At 49.3% G+C, this 22,222-nt stretch overlaps 1 protein-coding gene across 1 annotated transcript in view; it reads left to right on the forward strand.

The window, feature by feature from the left end:
• Positions 1 to 8,989: 8,989 nt before the first annotated feature.
• The window catches only part of LOC139237837 (lysophosphatidic acid receptor 1-like), a 203,644-nt gene continuing 190,411 nt past the window's right edge, over positions 8,990 to 22,222 (forward strand). Inside the window, exon 1 of the mRNA XM_070867064.1 lies at positions 8,990 to 9,046. The gene's annotated coding sequence lies outside the window, so the exon portion shown is untranslated. The remainder of the gene's footprint in view (positions 9,047 to 22,222) is intronic.

Below are 22,222 nucleotides of genomic sequence, written 5' to 3' on the forward strand. Positions count from 1 at the left end.
GGTCGGTATACCAGAACCACTGCTTTTCCAGATATATATTAATGACCTGAACATGGGTGTACAGGGCACAATTTCAAAATTTGCAGATGACACTAAAGTCAGAAGTATAGTGAACTGTGAGGAGGAGAGTGACAGACCAAACTGGTAGCAATGCAGTGGAGGAGGATTTCCTGGAGTGCATTAGGAATGGTTTTCTAGACCAATATGTCGAGGAACCAACTAGACAGCTGGCCATCCTAGACTGGGTGGTGTGTAATGAGAAGGGACTAATTAGCAATCTTGTTGTGCGAGGCCCCTTGGGGAAGAGTGACCATAATATGGTAGAATTCTTTATTAAGATGGAGAGTGACACAGTTAATTCAGAAACTAGGGTCCTGAACTTAAGGAAAGGTAAGTTCGACTGTATGAGGCGTGAATTGGCTAGAATAGACTGGCAAATGATACTTAAAGGGGTTGACGGTGGAATGGCAATGGCAAACATTTAAAGATCACATGGATGAACTTCAACAAGTGTACATCCCTGTCTGGAGTAAAAATAAAACGGGGAAGGTGGCTCAACCGTGGCTAACAAGGGAAATTAAGGATAGTGTTAAATCCAAGGAAGAGGCATATACATTGGCCAGGAAAAGCAGCAAACTTGAGGACTGGGAGAAATTTAGAATTCAGCAGAGGAGGACAAAAGGTTTAATTAAGAGGAGGAAAATAGAGTACGAGAGGAAGCTTGCCGGGAACATAAAAACTGACTGCTAAAGCCTCTATAGATATGTGAAGAGAAAAAGATTAATGAAGTCAAACGTAGGTCCCTTGCAGTTGGATTCAGGTGAATTTATAATGGGGAACAAAGAAATGGCAGACCAATTGAACAAATACTTTGGTTCTGTCTTCACGAAGGAAGACACAAATAACCTTCCGGATGTACTAGGGGACAGTGGATTTAGTGAGAAGGAGGAACTGAAGGATATCCTTATTAGACAGGAAATGGTGTAAGGGAAATTGATGGGATTGAAAGCCGATAAATCCCCGGGGCCTGATAGTCTGCATCCCAGAGTACTTAAGGAAGTGGCCCTAGAAATAGTGGGTGCCTTGGTAATCATTTTCCAACAGTCTATCGACTCTGGATCAGTTCCCAGATACTGGAGGGTAGCTAATGTAACACCACTTTTTAAAAAAGGAGGGAGAGAAAACGGGTAATTATAGACCGGTTAGCCTGACATCAGTAGTGGGGAAAATGTTGGAAGTAATCATTAAGGATGAAATAGCAGCGCATTTGGAAAGCAGTGACAGGATCGGTCCAAGTCAGCATGGATTTATGAAAGGGAAATCATGCTTGACGAATCTTCTGGAATTTTTTGAGGATGTAACTAGCAGAATGGACAAGGAAGAACTCGTGGATGTGGTGTATTTGGACTTTCAAAAGGCTTTTGACAAAGTCCCACTCAAGAGATTGGTGTGCAAAATCAAAGCACATGATATTGGGGGTAATGTATTGACGTGGATAGAGAACTGGTTGGCAGACAGGAAGCAGAGAGTTGGGATAAACGGGTCCTTTTCAGAATGGTAGGCAGTGACTAGTGGAGTGCTGCAGGGCTCAGTGCTGGGACCTCAGCTCTTTACGATATGCATTAATGATTTAAATGAAGGAATTGAGTGTAATATCTCCAAGTTTGCACCCACTAAACTGGGTGGCGGTGTGAGCCATGAGGAGGACGCTAAGAGGCTGCAAGGTGACTTGGACAGGTTAGGTGAGTGGGCAAATGCAGTATAATGTGGATAAATGTGAGTTTATCCATTTTGGGGGCATAAACATGAAGGCAGAATATTATCTGAATGGCAGCAGTTTAGGAAAAGGGAAGGTGCAACGAGACCTGGGACTCATGGTTCATCAGTCATTGAAAGTTGGCATGCAGGTACAGCAGGCGGTGAAGAAGACAAATGGTATGTTGGCCTTCATAGCTAGGGGATTCGAGTATAGAAGCAGGGAGATCTTACTGCAGTTGTACAGGGCCTTAGTGAGACCTCACCTGGAACATTGTGTTCAGTTTTGGTCTCCTAATCTGAGGAAGGACGTTCTTGCTATTGAGGGAGTGCAGCGAAGGTTCACCAGACTGATTCCAGGGATGGCTGGACTGACATATGAGGAGAGACTGGATCAACTGGGCCTTTATAAACTGGAGTTTAGAAGGATGAGAGGGGATCTCATAGAAACGTGTAAGATTCTGACGGGACGGGACAGGTTAGATGCGGGAAGAATGTAACTGATGTTGGGAAAGTCCAGAACCAGGGGACACAGTCTTAGGATAAGGGGTAGGCCATTTAGGACTGAGATGAGGAGAAACTTCTTCACTCAGAGAGTTGTTAACCTGTGGAAATCCCTGCCACAGAGAGTTGTTGATGCCAGTTCATTGGATATATTCAAGAGGGAGTTAGATATGGTCCTTACGACTAAAGGGATCAAGAGGTATGGAGAGGAAGCGGAAAGGGGTACTGAGGGAGTGATCAGCCATGATCTTATTGAATGGTGGTGCAGGCTCGAAGAATGCAGAAAAGTGCGGTGATACATTTTGGTAGGAAGAAAAAGGAGAGGCAACATAAACTAACGGATGCAATCCTAAAGTGGGTATATGAACAGAGAGACCTGGGGGTATATGTGCACAAATTGTTGAAGGTGGCAGGGCAGGTTGCGAAAGCAGTTACAAATGCATATGGGATCCTTGGCTTCATAAATAGAGGCATAGAGTATAAAGGCAAGGAAGTTATGATGAACTTGTATAAAACACTGGTTCGGCCTCAACTGGAGTACTGTGTCCAATTCTGGGCACCGCACTTTAGGAAGGATGTCAAGGCCTTAGAGAAGGTGCAGAAAATATTTACGAGAATGATTCCAGGGATGAGACATTACGTGGATAGACTGGAGAAGCTAGGATTGCTAGGAAGCTACTTGGAGCAGAGAATTTTGAGAGGAGATCTGATGGAGGTGTTCAAAATCATGAGGGAACTAGGCACAGTTAATAGTGTGAAACTGTTCCCATTCCCAAGATCCAGAGGACACAGATTCAAGGTGATTGGCATAAGAACATAAGAAATAGGAGCAGGAGTCGGCCATTTTGCCCCTCGAGCCTGCTCCGCCATTCAATAAGATCATGACTGATCTGATCTTGGCTTCAACTCCACTTCCCTGCCTGCTCCCCATAACCTTTGACCCCCTTATCATTGGCGAGAGAACCAAAGACGACATGAAGAAAAACTTTTTTTACGCAGCGAGTGGTAAGGATCTGGAATGCACGGCCTGAAAGGGTAATGGAGGCAGACTCAATTATATCTTTCAAAATTGAATTGGAAAAGTACCTGAAGGAAAAAATTTGCCGGGCGACGGGGAAAGGGCGGAGGAGTGGGACTAGCTGAAATGCTCTTGCAGAGAGCCGGCACGGGCTCCACGGGCTGAGTGGCCTCCTTCTGTGCTGTAACCATTCAATGAATCAAGAAGAAGGCGGCACAATACCACCTTCCCGAGGGGCAACTAAAGAAGGGCAATAAAGGCCGGTCTTGCTAGCGACGCTCACATCCTGAGAATGAATAACCTCCCAAAAATGCATGATGGGAATGAATGCCCTGCAATGCTCTGAGCCAATTGGTTACAGCAAATGGAATTCAATCTGGAGAAGTGTGAGGTAATGCATTTGGGGAGGGCTAACAAGACAAGGGAATATACATGAAATAGTAGGACACTGATAAGTAGAGGAACAAAGAGACCTTGGAGTGCATGTCCACAGATCCCTGAAGGTAGCAGGCCAGGTGGATAAGATGGCTAAGAAGGCATACGGAATACTTGCCTTTATTAGCCGAGGCATAGAATTCAAGAGCAGGGCAGTTATGCTTGAACTGTATACTTTATACTTATACTTTTGTTCTGTCTTCACTAAGGAAGACACAAATGATCTTCCGGAAATACTAGGGGACCGAGGGTCTAGCGAGAAAGAGGAACTGAAGGAAATCCTCATTAGTCAGGAAATTGCATTAGGGAAATTGATAAATCCCCAGGGCCTGATAGTCTGCATCCCAGAGTACTTAAGGAAGTGGCACTAGAAATAGTGGATGCATTGGTGGTCATTTTCCAACATTCTATAGACTCTGGATCAGTTCCTATGGATTGGAGGGTAGCTAATGTAACCCCACTTTTTAAAAAAGGAGGGAGAGAGAAAACAGAGAATTATAGACCGGTTAGCCTGATATCGGTAATGGGAAAAATGTTGGAATCAATTATTAAAGATGTAATAACTGCGCATTTAGAAAGCAGTGACAGGATCGGTTCAAGTCAGCATGGATTTATGAAAAGGAAATCATGCTTGACAAATCTTCTAGAATTTTTTGAGGATGTAACTAGTAGAGTGGACAAGGGAGAACCAGTGGATGTGGTGTATTTGGACTTTCAGAATGGCAGGCAGTGACTAGTGGGGTACCGCATGGTTCAGTGCTGGGACCCCAGCTTTTTACAATATACATTAATGATTTAGACGAAGGAATTGAATGTAATATCTCCAAGTTTGCAGATGGCACTAAGCTTGATGGCAGTGTGAGCTGTAAGGAGGATGCTAAGAGGTTGCAGGGTGACTTGGACAGGTTAGGTGAATGGGCAAATGCATGGCAGATGCAGTATAATGTGGATAAATGTGAGGTTATCCACTTTGGTGGCAAAAACAGGAAGGCAGAATGTTATCTGAATGGTGACAGATTAGGAAAAGGGGAGGTGCAAGAGACCTGGGTGTCATGGTACATCAGTCATTGAAAGTTGGCATGCAGATACAGCAGGCAGTGAAGAAGGCAAATGGAATGTTGGCCTTCATAGCGAGAGGATATGAGTATAGGAGCAGGAAGGTCTTACTGCAGTTGTACAGGGCCTTGGTGAGGACACACCTTGAATATTGTGTACAGTTTTGGTCTCCTAATCTGAGGAATGACATTCTGGTGCAGCGAAGGTTCACCAGACTGATTCCCGGGATGGCAGGACTGATATATGAAGAAAGACTGGATCGACTAGGCTTATATTCACTGGAATTTAGAAGAATGAGAGGGGATCTCATAGGAACATGTAAAATTCTGACAGTATTGGACAGGTTAGATGCAGGAAGAACGTTCCCGATGTTGGGGATGTCCAGAACCAGGGGTCACAGTCTAAGGATAAGGGGTAAGCCATTTAGGACCGAGATGAGAAGAAACTTCTTCACCCAGAGAATTGTGAATCTGTGGAATTCTCTACCACAGAAAGTTGTTGAGGCCAGTTCGTTAGATATATTCAAAAGGGAGTTAGATGTGGCCCTCATGACTAAAGGGATCAAGGGGTATGGAGAGAAAGCAGGAATAGGGTACTGAAGTTGCATGATCAGCCATGATCATATTGAATGGTGGTGCAGGCTCGAAAGGGCGAATGGCCTACTCCTGCACCTATTTTCTATGTTTCTATGTATAAAACACTTGTTAACCACAGCTAGAGTACTGCGTGCAGTTCTAGTCACCACATTACAGAAAGATGTGATTGCACTAGAGACGGTACAGAGGAGATTTACGAGAATGTTGCCAGGAGTGGAGAATTTTAGCTATGAGTAGAGGTTGGATAGGCTGGGGTTGTTTTCTTTGGAACAGAGGAGGCTGAGGTGTATAAAATTATGAGGGGCCTGGATAGAGTGGATAGGAAGGACCTCAAAGTAATTGGTAGGAGGTTTAGAGAATTTTGAGGGGAAATTACTTCACCCAGAGGGTGGTGGGGGTCTGGAACTCACGGCCTGAAAGGGTGGTAGAGGCAGAAACCCTCACCACATTTAAAAAGTACTTGGACGTGCACTTGAAGTGCCGTAACCTACAGGGCTACAGACCAAGAACTGGAAAGTGGGATTAGGCTGGGTAGCTCTTTGTCGGCCGGTGTGGACACGGTAGGCCGAAGTGGCCTGCTTCTGTGATGTGAGGGATACAGGCTTTGGGCACCCTGTGCGGAGGGGAGCGGGTAGGTCCGAAGGCCTCCTCGTAGGACTGCTCCTGGGCACGGCCAAGGGGGCCATCAGCCGGTCCAGGCAGCGGGCGGTCGAGGGGGTCGTTCAGCCCGACTGCCTGCCTCTCTTCCGTGCGTACATCCGAGCCAGGGTGTCCCTGGAGATGGAGCACGCGGTGTCCACCGGTACGCTCGCGGCCTTCCGCGAGAGGTGGGCGCCGGAGGGACTGGAGTGCATCGTTACCCCCGGCAACCAAATTTTAATTTGATTTTATATGTTTTAAAGTTTAATTTGTTTTAACTGCCGGGTTTTAGTGTCCCCCTCCCCTTTTATAGGGGGCACTTATAAAATGTATGATTTTAGTGCCCAAAAAACCCCACAAAAAATTAAAAAAACCAAACAAAACGAAAAACGGAAAAAAGGGCCTTGAAAAATGTTTGGAGTGTCCCCCAGATTGGAGGGCACTTCACTTAACTGTTTTATTGTTATCCAACCAAAAGAGTTGTGAGGGATGACACAAAGATTAGTGGGAAAGCGGGTTGTGTAGAGGACACAGAGAGGTTGCAAGGAGATTTGGATAGATTAAGCGAATGGGCTAAGGTTTGGCAGATGGAATACAATGTCGGAAAATGTGAGGTCATCTACCTTGGGAAAAAAAACAGTAAAAGGGAATATTATTTGAATGGGGAGAAATTACAACATGCTGCGGTGCAGAGGGACCTGGGGATCCTTGTGCATGAATCCCAAAAAGTTAGTTTGCAGGTGCAGCAGGTAATCAGGAAGACGAATGGAATGTTGGCCTTCTTTGTGAGAGGGATGGAGTACAAAAGCAGGGAGGTCCTGCTGCAACTGTACAGGGTATTGGTGAGGCCGCACCTGGAGTACTGCGTGCAGTTTTGGTCACCTTACTTAAGGAAGGATATACTAGCTTTGAAGGGGGTACAGAGACGATTCACTAGGCTGATTCCGGAGATGAGGGGGTTACCTTATGATGATAGATTGAGTAGACTGGGTCTTTACTCGTTGGAGTTCAGAATGATGAGGGGTGATCTTATAGAAACATTTAAAATAATGAAAGGGATAGACAAGATAACAGGGAATTATAGATCGGTCAGCCTGACATCGGTAGTGGGTAAAATGATGGAATCAATTATTAAGGATGTCATAGCAGTGCATTTGGAAAGAGGTGACATGATAGGTCCAAGTCAGCATGGATTTGTGAAAGGGAAATCATGCTTGACAAATCTTCTGGAATTTTTTGAGGATGTTTCCAGTAGAGTGGACAAGGGAGAACCAGTTGATGTGGTATATCTGGACTTTCAGAAGGCTTTCGACAAGGTCCCACACAAGAGATTAGTGTGCAAAGTTAAAGCACATGGGATTGGGGGTAGTGTGCTGACATGGATTGAGAACTGGTTGTCAGACAGGAAGCAAAAAGTAGGAGTAAATGGAGACTTTTCAGAATGGCAGGCAGTGACTAGTGGGGTACCGCAAGGTTCTGTGCTGGGGCCCCAGCTGTTTACACTGTACATTAATGATTTAGTCGAGGGGATTAAATGTAGTATCTCCAAATTTGCGGATGACACTAAGTTGGGTGGCAGTGTGAGCTGCGAGGAGGATGCTATGAGGCTGCAGAGTGACTTGGATAGGTTAGGTGAGTGGGCAAATGCATGGCAGATGAAGTATAATGTGGATAAATGTGAGGTTATCCACTTTGGTGGTAAAAACAGAGAGACAGACTATTATCTGAATGGTGACAGATTAGGAAAAGGGGAGGTGCAACGAGACTTGGGTGTCATCGTACATCAGTCATTGAAGGTTGGCATGCAGGTACAGCAGGCGGTTAAGAAAGCAAATGGCATGTTGGCCTTCATAGCAAGGGGATTTGAGTACAGGGGCAGGGAGGTGTTGCTACAGTTGTACAGGACCTTGGTGAGGCCACACCTGGAGTATTGTGTACAGTTTTGGTCTCCTAACCTGAGGAAGGACATTCTTGCTATTGAGGGAGTGCAGCGAAGGTTCACCAGACTGATTCCCGGGATGGCAGGACTGACCTATCAAGAAAGACTGGATCAACTGGGCTTGTATTCACTGGAGTTCAGAAGAATGAGAGGGGACCTCATAGAAACGTTTAAAATTCTGACGGGGTTAGACAGGTTAGATGCAGGAAGAATGTTCCCAATGTTGGGGAAGTCCAGAACCAGGGGTCACAGTCTAAGGATAAGGGGTAAGCCATTTAGGACCGAGATGAGGAGGAACTTCTTCACCCAGAGAGTGGTGAACCTGTGGAATTCTCTACCACAGAAAGTTGTTGAGGCCAATTCACCAAATATATTCAAAAAGGAGTTAGATGTAATCCTTACTACTAGGGGGATCAAGGGGTATGGCAACAAAGCAGGAATGGGGTACTGAAGTTGCATGTTCAGCCATGAACTCATTGAATGGCGGTGCAGGCTAGAAGGGCCGAATGGCCTACTCCTGCACCTATTTTCTATGTTTCTATGTTTCTATGATAGAGGCAGAGAGGTTGTTTCCACTGGTCGGGGAGACTAGAACTCGGGGGCACAGCCTCAAAATACGGGGGAGCCAATTTAAAACCGAGTTGAGAAGGAATTTCTTCTCCCAGAGGGTTGTGAATCTGTGGAATTCTCTGCCCAAGGAAGCAGTTGAGGTTAGCTCATTGAATGTATTCAAATCACAGATAGATAGATTTTTAACCAATAAGGGAATTAAGGGTTACGGGGAGCGGGCGGGTAAGTGGAGCTGAGTCCATGGCCAGATCAGCCACGATCTTGTTGAATGGCGGAGCAGGCTCGAGGGGCTAGATGGCCTACTCCTGTTCCTAATTCTTTATGTTCTTTTGTTCACCTGAAGGAGATGGGGTGGGTGGGGAGACGTGTGAATGACACCTGAAGGGGGCGGGGTCTGCCACGCAAATGAGATGCCGATTCTCCGTCACCTGATTGGCTGCTGGTGCTGTGAGTGACAGCCGCTGGGATAGGGGGCGGATCCGCAGCTCTTGGAGTTGCAGACAATCGTGAGCCCGCTCCAGAGCAGCAGCCGCTGTAAGTAACTTTTCAAAAAGTTTGGTGTAAAAGTGTTTTTTTTTGCGGGGGGGGGGCTGACGCGCGCACGTGTGTTGCATTATTTTCCCCGAAGCTAATTCAACTTGTGTCTTAAGAGGCGAGGAAAGGTAACTGAGGTGAGAGCAAAAGAAAGTTCCCAGCTCGCAGAGTGTTTCAAAGTTTGTTGCAGGAGACTGAAATTCACCAGACTGAAACTGCCCCAGGTTTCTGTGCACATTGTGAACCTTTCCCGTTCTGTTCCCAGCTGGGTTTTTCTTTGTTTCTTAAGTTCCACCTTTTTTTTATTGGAAAAATGATCAAAGGAATCTCTTTAAATTATTCTGAGTTAGACGGTGGAGTTTAGGGTTTGTTTAGAAAATTGTGGGATTGAAATTGGAGTTTCGGCTGCAAAATGTTTGCAATCTCCAGCCTTTTGTGGGTAGGGGGGTATTGGATTTTCTGCAGTTACCTGGCAGGGTCAACAGTCAACGCCCACTTAAATCTTAGTTGTACTTTTAAATGTGTAGGAGGGAGATCCGATTGCTGACATCCTGTGTGCGGACAAAGCAAAACATCCTAGTGTGGGGAGAAATCTCATGTCTGGGCTCTCAGGGGGGGAGGGGGTCCTCGGCACACAGACGCTTTAAACAGCGGGGGGTTCCTGGTCCCTGCTTGGCTCCTCCATCGCCCTCAGTCACACACACACACACACAGAGTCACACACACAGAGCTGGCCACTGGCACTACTCCCTGCGGGGCACAACCTGCCTACCCGGGAGACAAAGGGTTAAATCCACCCCCACAACCCCCACCCCCTCAACCCCCACCCCCTCCGACCCCTTGCTGCCCACTCACCCCTGACCCCTGGCCGCCCACTCCCCCGACCCCTGACCCCTCGCGGCCCATCCACCCCCTCGCCCCCCCCTCGCCACCCCCTCCTCCCCCCCCTCCCCCCGGACCCCTCGCTGCCCTCCCAACACCCACCCCCTCGCTCCCCACTCCCCCCTGACCCCTCGCTGCCCACTCCCCCCGACCCCCTCCCCCCTCGCCGCCCACTCCCCCCTGACCCCTCGCTGCCCACTCCCCCCTCGCCACCCAGTCCCCCCTCGCCACCCACTCCCCCCGACCCCTCGCCGCCCACTCTTTTCTTCCCCCCGCCGCCCACTCTTTTCTTCCCCCCCCCCGCCCACTCTTTTCTTCCCCCCCCCCGCCGCCGCCCACTCTTTTCTTCCCCCCCCCCCGCCGCCCACTCTTTTCTTCCCCCCCCCCGCCGCCGCCCACTCTTTTCTTCCCCCCCCCCGCCGCCGCCCACTCTTTTCTTCCCCCCCCCCCGCCGCCGCCCACTCTTTTCTTCCCCCCCCCGCCCACTCTTTTCTTCCCCCCCCCCCCGCCGCCGCCCACTCTTTTCTTCCCCCCCCCCCGCCGCCCACTCTTTTCTTCCCCCCCCCCCGCCCACTCTTTTCTTCCCCCCCCCCCGCCCACTCTTTTCTTCCCCCCCCCCCGCCCACTCTTTTCTTCCCCCCCCCCCGCCGCCCACTCTTTTCTTCCCCCCCCCCCCGTCGCCCACTCTTTTCTTCCCCCCCCCCGCCCACTCTTTTCTTCCCCCCCCCCCGCCCACTCTTTTCTTCCCCCCCCCCCGCCCACTCTTTTCTTCCCCCCCCCCCCCGCCCACTCTTTTCTTCCCCCCCCCCCCGCCCACTCTTTTCTTCCCCCCCCCCCGCCCACTCTTTTCTTCCCCCCCCCCCCGCCCACTCTTTTCTTCCCCCCCCCCCCGCCCACTCTTTTCTTCCCCCCCCCCCCCCCCCGCCCACTCTTTTCTTCCCCCCCCCCCCCCCCCGCCCACTCTTTTCTTCCCCCCCCCCCCCGCCCACTCTTTTCTTCCCCCCCCCCGCCGCCCACTCTTTTCTTCCCCCCCCCGCCGCCCACTCTTTTCTTCCCCCCCCCCGCCGCCCACTCTTTTCTTCCCCCCCCCCCGCCCACTCTTCCCCCCCCCGCCCACTCTTCCCCCCCCCCGCCCACTCTTCCCCCCCCCCCGCCCACTCTTCCCCCCCCCCCGCCCACTCTTCCCCGCCCCCCCCTGCCCCGCCCAGTTTACCCACCCCCCCGACCCTGACCCCTCGCCGCCCACTCCCCCACCCCCTCGTCGTCCCCTTCTCAACCACCCCCTCGCCAGCCCAATTCCCATCCCTCCTCCCTCACCCGCCTCCTCCCCTTGCCCCCCCCCCCCAGATAGATTTTTGTTAACCAAAGTATTAAGGCGTTGTAGGGACAAGATGGGTGTGTGGAGTTGAGGCCCCGATCAGCAACGATCTCCTTGATTGGCGGAACAGGCTCGAGGGACTGAATGACCTCCTGTTCCTTTCCCTCCCCACCCGCGAAGGTGTGTGTGTGTGTTCTATCTCCGTGTTGAAAGTATCAATTGTTCTCAGTCTTTTAGAGAGTTCCAGACTTGCACTGCCCTTTGTGTGAAGAAGTGCTTCCTGACATGGCTAAGCTCTAATTATGTCCCTTTGTTCTGGACTCCCCACCCCACCAGAGGAAATCATTTCTCTCTCTCTCTCTCTCTTTCTCTCTTTCTCTCTCTCTACCCTATCAACTCCTTTAATCATCATAAACGCCTCTATTTAAGGGAATACAAGCCTAGTTTAGGAACTCTCAGGAAATATCTGCTGGATAGTTTCAGCCTGGCTCGCAGTGTTGGAGATGCTTCACTCTAACACCGTCAGTCTGAGATGTGACAGTCCGATCTTTGAGGCGGCGAAGCGATGTGGAGCAACACAGACTATAGATCGCAATGGAGATAGAGGTTAACCTTTAACACCTGCACTTCCAGCGGTGGTCACTGGATGGCGATCAGGAGCTCTGACACCAACCGCAGCTCCCCGGATGTGATTGGTCAACCCCGCACCGACTGCGGAATGAACCGGGGACCGAGGTGCCCCCTAACATTTTTTTTTGAGCACGCTGTCGCTTTAGTCGAATTCCGCGGTGCATTCAGATTTTTGCGCATGCGCGGTTTATTCCCCGTTGTTACCTCTAGACTTGACTACTCCAACGCACTCCTGGCCGGCCTCCCACATTCTACCCTACGTAAACTAGAGGTGATCCTAAACTCGGCAGCCCGTGTCCTAACTCGCACCAAGTCCTGATCACCCATCACCCCCTGTGCTCGCTGACCTACATTGGCTCCCGGTTAAGCAACGCCCCGATTTCAAAGTTCTCATCCTTGTTTTCAAATCTCTCCGTGGCCTTGCCCCTCCCTATCTCTGCAATCTCCTCCATCCTCACAACAGCCCGAGATATCTGCGCTCCTCTAATTCTGCCCTCTTGAGCATCCCTGATTATAATCGCTCAATCATTGGTGGCCGTGCCTTCTGTTGCCTGGGCCCTAAGCTCTGGAACTCCCTCGCTAAACCTCTCTGCCTCTCTACTTCTCTTTCCGCCTTCAAGATGCTCCTTAAAACCTATCTCTTTGACCAACCTGCGCTAATTTCTACTTGTGCGGTTCGGTGTAAAAAAAATTTTTCGAGCTTAATACTCCTGTGAAGCGCCATGGGATGTTTCACTACCTTAAAGGTGCTATATAAATACAAGTTGTTGACGCAGAGAGGCTGCAGAGAGCTTTACACAAGTTTACTGAATGGGCAAGATCATGGCAAATGGATTACAATGTGGGGTATTGTGAAGTTATCCACTTTGGTAGGAAAAAGAGAGGATTTGTTGAATGGTGAGAGACTGGGAAGGGGCCTGGATGTCCTTGTACATGAGTCACTGAAAGTTAACATGCAGGTACAGCAAATAGTGCATTAGCTTTTGTTACAAAGGGATTTGAGTATAATAGTAAAGACGTCTTGCTGCAATTATATCGGGCCCTGGTGAGACCACACCTGGAGTATTGTGGACAGTTTTGGTCTCCTTACCTGAGGAAGGATATGCTCGCCATAGAGGGAGTGCAACAAAGGTTCACCAGACTGATTCCTGGGATGGGGGATTGTCCTATGAGGAGAGATTGAGTAGACTAGGCCTATATTCTCTAGAGTTTAGAAGAATGAGGTGATCTCATTGAAACATACACAATTCTGACGGGGCTTGACAGGGTAGATGCAGGGAGGATGTTTCCTCTGGCTGGGGAGTCTAGAACCAGGGGTCACAGTCTCAGAATAAGGGGTCGGCCATTTAGGACTGAGATGAGGAGAAATTTCTTCACTCAGAGGGTGGTGAATATATGGAGTTCTCTGCCCCAGAGGGCTGTGGAGATTCAGTCTATGAGTATATTGAAGATAGAGGTTGATGAATTATTGGGAACTAAGGGATAGAGCAGGAAAGTGGAGTTGAGGTAGAAGATCAGCCATGATCTTATTGAATGACAGAGCAGGCTCGAGGGGCCGAATGGCCGACTCCTGCTCCTAATTCTTATGTTGTTTGTGAGAACTGAGGTTTGACCACAGGGCTTATGGTATCGCTACATCTCCCCATCAGCCGATGCCCACCCTCTCCATCCTTACTGTTTTCCCTTACCTTCCCCCACCCTATGCCCCTCTCTCCCTTCCCTTCCATCCACCCCTGACTGTTTCTCTGCCTCTCTCTCTCAGTCCACCAACCAAGTCTCTGCCCCCTTTCTCTCCCTCTCCCCTCACATCACAATCTCTCTCTCTCTCTCTCTCTCATGTGTGTGTGTGTGCTCACACAATTCTGCAAAATGATCTTTAATATGGCAAGGGTTAAACTGTTGTGGGTTCAGAAGTCTGCGCTCGCTCTGTGTAAACACAGTTTATTAAGGGAAGACAAGGGGGCGAGCGAGTGAGTGTGTGAGGAGGTTGCGTGAGTGGAGACCCATTGAGTTAATTGCTAGCAGCCTGTTGCTGGCCCGGTGCCTGAGGAGCTCTCCATTCATAAGGCCCGAGATTCCCTCTGGACACATTCTTCCTAAATCCTGGTGCAGCAGCCAAATGCTTTTCCAATAATGAGTCTCGGGTTTAAAGGGGCAGGACCCATGTTACATGAACAATGACAGACAGGACAAGCCCCTCTGTCCCACACCACCTTGTGCATCGTAATACATACACTCCCCACCCCCACCCGGGGGAGGGGTGAAAAAACAGGTTTAAACCCACGGCAATTTAAGGGGAATATCTGGAAAAATCCCCTCTCAATTTCCCCTCAGGCGATCAAAGCTAGTCCAGGAAATCACTCGGCTCCCGTACCGACCTTTAGTACACGGTGATTGCCACCCCAGTCAAAAACAAGTCCAGCTCTCATAAGAAATAGCAGGAGTAGGCCAAACGGCCCTTCGAGCCTGCTCCGCCATTCAATATGATCATGGCTGATCCGATATTGGACTCGGCTCCACTTCCCTGCCTGCTCCCCATATCCCCTTATCGGTTAAGAAACTCTCTTTCTGTCTTAAATTTATTCAATGACCCAGCTTCCACAGCTCTCTGAGGCAGCGAATTCCACAGATTTACAACCCTCAGAAGAAATTTCTCCTCATCTCTGTTTTAAATGGGTGGCCCCTTATTCTAAGACTATGCCCTCCAGTTCTAGTCTCCCCCATCAGTGGAAACATCCTCTCTGCATCCACCTTGTCAAGCCCCCTCATAATCTTATACGTTTCGATAAGATCACCTCTCATTCTTCTGAATTCCAATGAGTAGAGTCCCAACCTACTCAACCTTTCCTCATAAGTCAACCCCCTTGTCTCCGGAATCTGTCTCTGGAAGGAATTCAGTAAATCGGTCTCAGCCGGACCAGCCGGTAACATGTTCCGCGGATCCACCATTCTCTGGGCAAGGACCTCCTTCGAACATCTAACCGAGATCTGGCCACACACAACTTAAAATTGTGACTCCTGGGCCTCCCGAACCTATTTAATTGGTACAAACTGACAACTGGAACACAATCTGTTCCCTTCATCATCTTATAAACCTCAATCAGATCACCTCTTCAGTCTACGCTTCAACAACAACAACTTGTATTTATATAGCGCCTTTAACATAGTAAAACGTCCCAAGGCGCTCCACAGCGGTGTTATAAGACAAAACAAATAAATTTGACACCGAGCCACATAAGAAGAAATTAGCGCAGGTGACCAAAAACCTGGTCAAAGAGGTAGGTTTTAAGGAGCGTTTTAAAAGAGAGGCGGAGAGGTTTAGGCAGGGAGTTCCAGAGCTTGGGGCTTAGGCAACAGAAGGCCAATGGTTGAGCAATTATAATTGGGGATGCTCAAGAGGACAGAATTAGAGGAGTGCAGACATCTCGGGTGTGGTGGGGGAGGGGCTGGAGGAGATTAGAGACAGGGAGGGGCGAGGCCATGGAGGGATTTGTAAACCAGGATGAGAATTTTGAAATTGAGGCCTTGCTTAACCGGGAGCCAATGTAGGTCAGTGAGCACAGGGGGTGATGGGTGAGCGGGACGTGGTGCGAGTTAGGACATGGGCTGAGAGATTTGGATGACCTCAAGTTTACGTAGGGTAGAATGTGGGAGGCCAACCAGGAGTGTGTTGGAATAGTCAAGTCTAGAGTGTAGAGTCCCTACTTTTAGCCTATCTTGATAACCTAAGATGCTTTATGCTGGTTATTAGGCTAGTGGCCTTCTCTGCACCCTTTGCAAAGCCTCAATATCCCTTGCCATGTGAGGAGACCAAAACTGGACAAAGTATTCCAACGGAGGCCAGACCAAGGTCTTGTACGAGGACTAAATAGTGGGGCTAAAATTCCTGTCGGAGGTTTCCTTTGTAAGAACGCCTCCGCACGGAAAAAATCTACAAAAGTACCTGTTGGTCCTGGAGAAACGTAGGATTCTGGTCGGAGGCCTAGCTTTGCTGCACAGCTCACTCGGAGATGCCTTTCAGGTAGGTACGTACAAGCTGGAGTCACATGGGCCTGGACAACCAATCACGATGCAGTATTTTCATTGCTAATGGGAACTCCGTTTCTCTGAGTTGCCATTACTATCGTTGAGCAAAACACCCAAACACACCATCATAAATAAATAAAACACCTCACCTATTTAAAATTAATTGAAATTAAAGTTAAATGTTTTAGAAAAAATATTTTTTGAAATTTAAAAAAAAATGTGTTTCAATACGGTTTAAGATAAACTTGCCTTAAAGGACCGGGTTTTGAACATAACAATGTGTTTTTTAAATTGCATTTTTATATGTTTTAAAGCTCTTATACTGGTAAAAGGAGGTTATACGCCTGCTTTTACCAGGAGCAAGAGTTTGAAGGACACTCGCTGGGCATGAGTTGGGAAAATAGCCCAATCTCTCCCGCGCGGATGTCCTTCTCCCGGAGATGCGGATGATCTGTACGGAGAAATCTTGACTGATCGTAAAAGCCAGTTTTCAACGCATGCGCATCGCGCCCCAAAAAACGGCTTTTGTGAGGCCTCGTCGGGTCAGTGTGCACTTCGCACCCAGAGAGGCCGCAATTTCAGCCCCAATATGCATTGTCTTACAGTCAATTTTTCTATAAATGACCCCGGTGCCCAGATCTCTCTGTTTCTCCACCTGCTTTAGTGCTGTTCACTGAAGGGTGCATCTATATGGAGCATTTGCCCTGCCCACAGGCATAACACTGCACTTTTCCAAATTAAACATAATTTGCCAGTCACTATCCCAAACTCCCAACACGCACACATCCGTCTGAAGCCACCGAGTATTGTCCACAGTCCCAGCGCTCACATACATCTTGGTATCATCTGAAAAATGTCAGATTGTGCTCCAACACCTACATTAATAAAAATATGAAAGAGCAACGGTCCCAACACCGATCCCAGTGGGGCACCACTGGTGACTGGTCTCCAAACACATCGAGAACTCCTTCCTGCCTATCCGGGAGGGCGCTGAGCACCTCGAGTCTCGTCGCCAAGAGCGTGCGGAAAACAAGCGCAGGCAGCGGAAGGAGCGTGCGGCAAACCAGACTCCCCACCCACCCTTTCCTTCAACCACTGTCTGTCCCACCTGTGACTGAGACTGTAATTCCCGTATTGGACTGTCCTGCCTGCCAGTTCTCAATCCAGCTCAACATATCACCATTACAACAATGGCAACACTTCAACAAGTACTTCATTGGCTGTAAAGCACTTTGAGACATCCGGTAGTTGTGAAAGGCGCTATATAAATGCAAGTCTTTTTTTTGTTAATACCAGTGGCTTCGATTTTTTTTTATAGAGAAGCCTCTTGTGCAGTACCTTGTCAAAAGCCTTTTGGAATGTTTCCCTCATCCACCATCCCATCATAACTTCTTCATAGAATATAATCACATTTGTAAGACATGAGCTTTTTAATGAAACCACATTGGGTGTCCCTAATATGTCGTCATATATTGCATCCGTAATGTTTCCCTCCAGCTCCTTCCCTATTACCAACATCAGACTAATGGGCATATTGAGTCCATCTTATCCCCTTTTTTAAAGATTGGGATCTAAAGATCTAAAGGAACAGCCCCAAAGTCTAGCAAGCTATTAAAGGTACAGGCAAGGGGCTTGTACAGCCCTTGGGTGGATCGCATCCGGACTGGCCAACCAATTTTAAGGTTCCTAATTGTATCTAAAACAATATTTGTTTTATTGACATCATTGAATTCTGACAGTCGAGTGAGGACCGATGCAAAGTACTCATAAGAACAAGAAGTAGGAGTAGGCCCTCGAGCCTGCTCCACCATTCAATAAGATCATGGCTGATCTGATCATGGACTCAGCTCCACTTCCCTGCCCACTCCCCATAACCCTTTATTCCCTTATCCCTCAAAAATCTGTCTCTCCCCGCCTTAAATATATTCAATGACCCAGCCTCCACAGTTCTCTGGGGCAGAGAATTCCACAGATTTACAACCCTCAGAGAGAAGAAATTCCTCCTCATCTCAGTTTTAAATGGACGGCCCCTTATTCTGAGACGATGTCCCCTAGTTTTAGTTTCCCCTATGAGTGGAAATATCCTTTCTGCAACCACCTTGTCGAGCCCCCTCATTATCTTTTATGTTTCGATAAGATCACCTCTCATTCTTCTGAACTCCAATGTGTATAGGCCCAACCTACTCAACCTATCTTCATAAGTCAACCCCCTCTTCTCCGCAATCAACCGAGTGAACTTTCTCTGAACAGCCTCCAATGCAAGTATAGCCTTCCTTAAATACGGAGACCAAAACTGTACGCAGTACTCCAGGTGTGGCCTCACCAATACCCTGTACAGTTGTAGCAGGACTTCTCTGCTTTTATACTCCATCCCCTTGCAATAAAGGCCAACATTCTATTGGCCTTCCTGATTACTTGCTGTACCTGCATACTAACCTTTTGTGTTTCGTTACTCGTTCAGTAATTTTGCCAACCCAGTGAGTCTTGTAACCTGTCCTTGAACATCCCTCAATGGCGCAACACAGTCGTTGACAGTTCTCCAACTCTTCACATATCGGAAAAGCCTTTCCTATCACTTCCACAAGTGTTCCCGATCCTCTTTTCCCTTTGCCTTTTAGCAGAGGGTCTTCGTAAAAAAAGAATGGACTTGCATTTCTGTAGCACCTTTCAGATCCTCAGGATGTCCCAAAGTACTTTTCAGCCAATGAAGTACTTTTGAAGTGTAGTCACTGTTATTCCTTAAGCAAACGCCGCAGCCAAATTCTGCACAGAAAGATCCCACATGACATTAGGACCAGATAATCTGTCTTAGTGGTGTTGGTTGAGGGATAAGTATTGGCCAGGACACCGGGGAACACTCCCCTGCTCTCCTTTGAATGATGCCATGGGATCTACCTGAGAGGGCAGACGGGTTTAACGTCGCATCCGAAGGGCGGCACCTCCGACAGTGCGGGGCTCCCTCAGCACTGCACTGGGAGTGACAGCCTGGATTTATGTGCTCCAGTTCCTGGAGTGGGACTTGAACCCACAACCTTCTCTGACTCCGAGGCGAGAGTGCTGCCCACTGAGCCACAGCTGACACGAGGCGCACAAGACAAGAAATGCTCGAGCGCAAAGTTGACCTACTGTGGCACACCATGGTGAGCCAATTGACCCGGTGAGGCCCAGGGTAATGTTCCCGGGTGGGGGGGGGGGGGGGCAAGGGTCCCCGGTGAATGGGCCAAGATCCAAAAGGCCTGGGTTCAAGGCCTAGGTTCAATCCCTGGCCTGTGTTGTCAGCTGATCCTGACCATTGGGGTGGTAGAAGTGCTGTATGGCGATGCAATAATCAGCCAGGGTGGGATTTGTGGTCCCTCTAAAGCCTCCTACTGGAGGGGGGAGGGGTCAGACTCGCCTCTGTTGTTTTCCATCCTTCTGAGGCAGCCCCCCCGCCCCCGGAGTCGAGGATGACTTGCTTCCACACTAACATGAGTTCTAAGGTGGCTGAAGAGACCAATGTGGGACCTTCTGCTGAAACCCTCATCCATGCCTTTGTTACCACTAGACATGTCTATTGCAACGCACTCCTGGCCGGCCTTCCACATTCCACACGACGTAAACTTGAAGTCATCCAAAACTAGGCTGTCCCGTGTCCTAACTCGCACCAAGTCCCACTCACCCATCACCCCCTGTGCTCGCTGACCTACATTGGCTCCCGGTTAAGCAATGCCTCGATTTCAAAATTCTCATCCTTGTTGTCAAATCCTTCCATGGCCCTCGCCCCTCCCTATCTCTGTAATCCCCTCCAACCTCACAATCCCACAAGATGTCAGCGCTCCTCAGATTCTGGCCTCTTGAACATCCCTCATTATTTCTGCTGAACCATCGGTGGCCATGCCTTCTGTTACCTGGGCCCCTAAGCTCTGGAACTCCCTCCCTAAACCTCTCCGCCTCTCTACCTCTCTTTCCTCCTTTTAAGATGCTTGTTAAAACCTCTATAAACAAGCTTTTGGTCACCTGCCGTAATTTCTTCTTTTGTGGCTCGGTGTCACATTTATCTGTTGTCTTACAACACGGCTGTGAAGCGCCTTGAGACGTTTTACTACATTAAAGGCACTATATAAATACAAGTTGTTATTATTATCTACAGTCTCTGTCGCAGGTGGGGCAGGTGGTGATTGGAGGGACGGGTGAGTGGGGTATTCGATTTGTCGTGCGTTCCTTCTGTTGTGTGCTTCTGCATACTCCCGACGAAGGGACTCGAGGTGTTCTCGGATGTTGCTCCTCCACTTTGAGCGGTCTCGGGCCAGGGATTCCCAGGTGTCGGTGGGAATGCTACACTTTTTCCAAGGGGGCTTTGAGAGTGTCCTTGAAGCATTTTCTCTGCCCAACTGGGCCTCGCTTGCCGTGTAGGAGTTCCGAGTAGAGCGCTTTCTTCGGGAGTCTAATGGCGGGCATGCAGACAATGTGGCCCGCCCAGCGGAACTGAGCGAGCGTGGTCAGTGCTTCGATGCTAGGGATTTTGGCCTGAGAGAGAACACCAACGTTGATGCGCCTATCCTGCCAATGGATTTGCAGGATCTTGCGGAGGCAGCGCTGGTGGTACTTCGCCAGTGCTTTGAGATGCCTGCTGTACATAGTCCATGTCTCTGAAGCGTATAGGAGGGCGGGTATCACTCAGTAATGCCCGTAACGTGTTCCAACCCCACACCGATCTATGATCTGGTCATTATCGCATTGCTGTTTGTGGGATCGTTCTGTGCACAAAATGGCTGCTGCAGTTGGTAATAGAACAACCGTGACCAGACTTCAAAAGCACTTCATTGGATGCAAAGCGCTTTGGAACAGATAAATGCAAGTTCTTTGTTTACAATGCACCCAATGGTTGGAGCTTTCCCCTCTGGGTCGGAGGGCACTGACCCTCACTGCCTCATTCGCCATTCGCGGGTGAGCCCAGGCGGCGAGTGTCGGCGACATTCAGCCATGAAGGGAATCACAGCGGAGACCAAGTCTCTCTCTGTCCTGCATTTTTCAGCTGAATCGGGAGCAGGAAGCCTAGTTGTTTTCTTGTATGTTGCCCCCTCCCCACCCCCTCTCCAACTCGAGGGCCGGGGTGGAGGAGAATTGCCAAGACCCCCCCCCCCATGCCAGAGCTGAGACTGGGTGCCCACCGTGCAGAACAGCGTTGAACCCTACAGTGGTCTGTGCCTGATGGGGAGCGGGGTGATTGCAGTGCATTCTACCCTCCCTTCTCCCGTCCTATACCAGCTGCAGCCCCCGGTCGCTTTGTTTGATATGCAGAGTGGTCTTGGCGAATTCTCCTGGCTTTGCTCTGATGTATCACAAATGACTGAGGGGGTTGTGAGTCTGTCAGCTGAGTCAGAAGGTTGTGGGTTCAAGTTCCACTCCAGGGACTTGAGCACATAAATCTAGGCTGACACTCCCAGTGCAGTGCTGAGGGAGTGCTGCACTGTCGGAGGTCCCGTCTGCCCTCTCAGGTGGACGTAAAAGATCCCGTGGCATTATTTTGAAGAAGAGCAGGGAGTTATCCCCGGTGTCCTGGCCCAATATTTATCCCTCAATCAACATAACAAAAACAGATTATCTGGTCATTATCACATTGCTGTTTGTGGGAGCTTGCTGTGTGCAAATTGGCTGCCACGTTTCCCACATTTCAACAGTGACTGTACTCCAAAGTACTTCATTGGCTGTGAAGCGCTTTGAGACGTAGGTCGTTGAGAAAGGCGCTATATAAATGCAAGTCTTTCTTTCTGTTATCTGTGGGTCATGGCAAGGCTCGGTCACGGCCCTGTGTCGCCCTCGCATCAAAACTGGTATCGACGTTGGATACACGTGTGTCCCTCTGCAATTCTCCAGCTCAACACCTCATTCACTCGACCATTCTTTGTGCCTGTGCCCCGATGGTGAGTTGGTATATTCCATCATGGGGAGCATCACAACTGAGCCTAATCCTGGCCTCGCCGTCCATCCACACGCTCGCTCTTTCTAGTGGGGTCACTGGGCAGCGCCCAGGAGTGGGCACAGTGGCAACATCCAATCCCTGGCCTGCGGGGGTGGGGGAAGGCGGTGGTTAAGGGGTGCTCCCATTGACCTCAATGCCTCTGGACATGGGTTGGGTGAGGGTGGGAAATGAGAGTTGACCAGACTCCTGCTCCTGCTCCGTCCTTCCCTCCCCCACTTCAGGAGCATGATCTCAGCCGTGGCTCAGTGGACCGCACTCTCACCTCTGAGTCAGAAGGTTGTAGGTTTGAGTCCCACTCCCCATCTAGGCCGACACTCCAGGGGAGTGCTGCACTGTCGGAGGTGCCGTCTTTCAGATG

Source organism: Pristiophorus japonicus, chromosome 24 (genome assembly GCF_044704955.1).
Source record: "Pristiophorus japonicus isolate sPriJap1 chromosome 24, sPriJap1.hap1, whole genome shotgun sequence".
Taxonomy (NCBI): domain Eukaryota; kingdom Metazoa; phylum Chordata; class Chondrichthyes; family Pristiophoridae; genus Pristiophorus; species Pristiophorus japonicus.